This window comes from Myotis brandtii, unplaced genomic scaffold (assembly GCF_000412655.1).
Source record: "Myotis brandtii unplaced genomic scaffold, ASM41265v1 scaffold216, whole genome shotgun sequence".
NCBI lineage: Eukaryota > Metazoa > Chordata > Mammalia > Chiroptera > Vespertilionidae > Myotis > Myotis brandtii.
Genome location: NW_005358092.1, coordinates 1,328,592 through 1,332,788, shown reverse-complemented (window position 1 = coordinate 1,332,788; position 4,197 = coordinate 1,328,592).

The window sequence follows — 4,197 nt, the reverse complement described above, 5'->3', positions numbered from 1 at the left end:
TTATCTGATAAATCTCTGGTTAGTAAGCAAAAACAAAACAAAAACAATGACCATAAGCAATACAACAAACAGTACCACAAAAATATTATTTACTTATGTCAAGAAAACATTCCAGGAAGATAAAGCTCTTATAATTATTCTTAGGATTTATTTCTGAATTAATATTAATACATTTTGCTTGTTATTACCCTTAGGTAATCCAGCAATGACTGTTATAGTGCCTTAAATCCTAGCTAGGATTTGGAAGTTTATTCAAGAGATGATGCCAGAGCAGCCTATATATAGCCTGCCATACTGTGCAGAACACTGAAATGTGCTTTAACAGAACTATGTAAACAACTATATATCTGACACCCGAGCTCATGACCACCTTAATTTCATTTTTTGCTTAAACATGAAGTAAACCCATCACAAATGACTTTTATACTTAATGGGAGGCCACACTCTTGACCATTCTGTTCATCATAAGAGAATAATAGTTTTTGATTGAAAAAAATCTATTAGATTTCTCTTGACAGAATAAAGTTGTAAGCTAGGAAAGCTTCTTTATATCTTGCATAAAGGAGTGGGAAAATGACTTAAAATTTTTAACAGTCAGTTTGACTCCATTGCCTGTGTGTATTGAACTATAACTTTCTCTACATTTTAAAGAGACACTAGAAAAACATTACAACAAACCAAATAAAATTTGGGCAGCAGTCACTGTTTGTACATGATAGAACAATTGTCAAAACCAGTTTAATCATGGAATATTTTTTTCAAATAATGTATTAATGTAAAAAAGTATTAAGTAATCCTTAAAGTATAGAAGAAAAATGCTTTTACAGATTACTTGCTATTAGAAATGACCAAATTTTTATTAACCAGCTTAATATGCAATAAACATTAAATAACAGTTCAAAAAAGATATTAATACATTTTTACAATTAGATTAAAACTAGAGAGGCAATGGAAAAGACACTACATAGTCTTTGAAGTTAGACAAACCTTGGTTTAAAACTTCACTCTACACCTCCTGAGCTAATTGGGCAGATTATTTCCACTCTGTAAACCTATTTCCTCATTTGAAAATGGAAATAATGTACCCAATTGGTGGTGTTATTTTAAGAGATTAGTAATAATATTTTGTTTTGTTTTGTTGTTGTTGTTGTTAATCCTCACCCAAGGCTATTTCTATATTGATTTTTAGGGAGAGTAGAAGAGAGAGGGAAAGACAGAGAAACATTGATGTGAGAGAAATACATCCATTGGTTGCCTCCTGCACGAGCCTCGACCAGGGTTCAGGCCAGGAAGGAGCCTGCAACCGAGGTACGTGCTCTTGACAGGAATCGAACCCAGGACCCTTTAGTCCACAGGCCGACACTCCAATGAGCCAAACCAATTAGAGCGAGATTAGTGATAATTTTGTATAAACTACCATATTTGTGATATTGTAAATATTGTGAAACTAGAGGCTCGATGCATGAAATTCATGCACGGGGGTGGGGGGCAAGGGGTCCCTCAGCCCGGCCTGCACCCTCCCACAATCCAGGACCGCTGGCTCCTAACCGCTCGCCTACCTGCCTGATTGCCCCTAAACACTCTGCCTGCCTGCCTGCCTGATCACCCCTAAATGCTCACCTGGCTGCCTGATTGTTCCCAACCACTCTGCCTGCCTGCCTGATTGCCCCTAACTGCTTGCCTGCCTGCCTGATAGCCCCTAACCGCCTCTGCCTGCCTGCCTGATCGCTCCTAACTGCTCACCTGCCTGCCTGATCACCCCTAACCACTCTGCCTGCCTGCCTGATCGCCCCTAACTGCTCACCTGCCTGCCCTATTGCCCCTAACTGCTCACCTGCCTGCCTGATTGCCCCTAACTGATAGCCTGATTGCCCCTAACTGATAACCCAACTGCCTGATTGCCCCCAACCACTCTGCTTGCCTGCCTGATCCCCCTAACCCAGTGGTCGGCAAACTCATTAGTCAACAGAGCCAAATATCAACAGTACAACGATTGAAATTTCTTTTGAGAGACAAATTTTTTAAACTTAAACTATATAGGTAGGTACATTGTTATTAACTTAATTAGGGTACTCCTAAGGCTTAGGAAGAGCCACACTCAAGGGGCCAAAGAGCCGCATGTGGCTCGCGAGCTGCAGTTTGCCGACCATGGCCCTAACCACTTGCCTGCCGGATCACCCCTAACCACTCTGCATGCCTGCCTGATCACCTCTAACTGCTCGCCTGCCTGCCTGATTGCCCCTAACCGCCTCTGCTTCAGCCCCCGCCGTGGCAGCTTCATATGGAATGACGTCTGGAAGCTCTTTTGGCTGTCCGGTCTAATTAGCATATTATGCTTTTATTATTATAGATGATCCTATATAATAAAAGCCTAATATGCAAATTGTCCCCTCAGGCAGTCGTTCGATGGGGAGTTCGACTGGGAGACTGGGAGTTCGACTGCTTGCTATGACGTGCACTGACCACCAGGAGGCGGCGCGGAACATGGCGGGCATCGGCAACATGGCGCTGGCAGCGGGTGGCAATGGAGGCACTGCCGGCCCCGATGGGCCCCGATGAGAGTGGGATCACAGCGGGATGGTGGAGCAGGTGAGCAGGCAGCACCAGGCCAAGGCGGGTGCGAGCAGGGGCCCAACTGCCCCACTGATCGGACCCGCAGATGGCAACCAGTGGTGGCGGCAGGGGGTGGGGCCGCCACCCGGCTCCCAGGTGCTGAGGGAGCTAGGCAGGGGGCCCGGCCCCAATCAATAGCTCTGCAGGCGGGATGATGGTGCCAGGCCAAGGCAGGGTGCCAGGCAGGGCTGCAGGGCTGCGAGGCTGGGGGCGCGATCTGGGGCCCGATCTCCGCAGGCCACCCGAGGGACCCCACCTGTGCAAGAATTCGTGCACTGGGCCTCTAGTATTGTATAATTGGCTATATTGGCATATAATTACTACTATTTTAATTAATACAGTTGACTCTTGAACAACATGGGTTTAAACTGTGTGGATCCACTTATACATGGATTTTTAGAAAATATATTTTTATTGATTTCGGAGAGGGAGAGATAGAAACATCAATGATGTGAGAGAATCATTGATTGGCTACCTCCTGCATGCCCACAGGGATCAAGCAGCCTGCAACCCGGGCATGTGCTCTGACCTGGAATCAAACTGTGACCTCCTGGTTCATAGGTCAATGCTCAACCACTGAGCCACACCGGCCGGGCATGGTTTTTTTTTTTTTTTCAATAAACACATGCACTGTTTTTAATCCATGGTCGGGAGGTCACATATGCAGAGGGCCAACTGTATGAACTAATTTATGCCATTTTTATATCCACATATTTTTTATCTTTAGGGGTGCATTGGGAAGGTGCCTAGAACCAATCCCCCTTGGATACTGAGGATAGCTAAGTTTTGGAGGAGTCAAAAATTATAAACAGATTTTCAACTGCACAGGGGTCAGCACCCCTAACCCCTGCCTTGTTCAAGGGTCAACTGTATAGCTGTCTGAACAACACAGAAAGAATCACTAATTAAATAGTACTATTCCACAGTCAATTCTTGATCATAGTGACTAAACTACATAGAGTTCAAAACAGCTAAATAAACTTAAAACAATTCATTTTAAGCTTGAAATACAATTATGTCTGCAGCAAATTAACTATGTCCCAGTAAAGGCTATGCATAATAGAAACAAAAAGTTGGCTATGTTCAAATCTATCTTTATAACTTATAAAGTTATTCTTATAACTATAATTTAAGAAACTATAATACTCCATCCAACAATTATCAGAATGCATTATGAGGTCTATGTCTATTCTGCTCACTGTTGTATACCTAGTGTCTGTACAGTGCCTGGCACATAACAACTACCTAGCAAATACCTGTTTAATTGCAGTCCACATACAGCCACTTAAGATTATTACAGAGTAGTTAGTAATGGTCCAATGCTAGAAAAATAACCCAAAGTAATAAAGGAGCACACTTGAGAAGTAATTTTAATAGAAAATTAGTCAGAAACCTTTCAGTCCTTAAAAAAATCATAGAAGGACCTTAACTAAACCACCAGCATGGACCCATTGTGAAAATGTAAGACTAAATCATAGAAAACCCTAAAGACTCCATGAAAAAATTATTAGACTTAATAAATGAATTTGGCAATGTAGCAGGATACAAAATTAATGCCAAGAAATCTAAGGCATTTTTTTACAC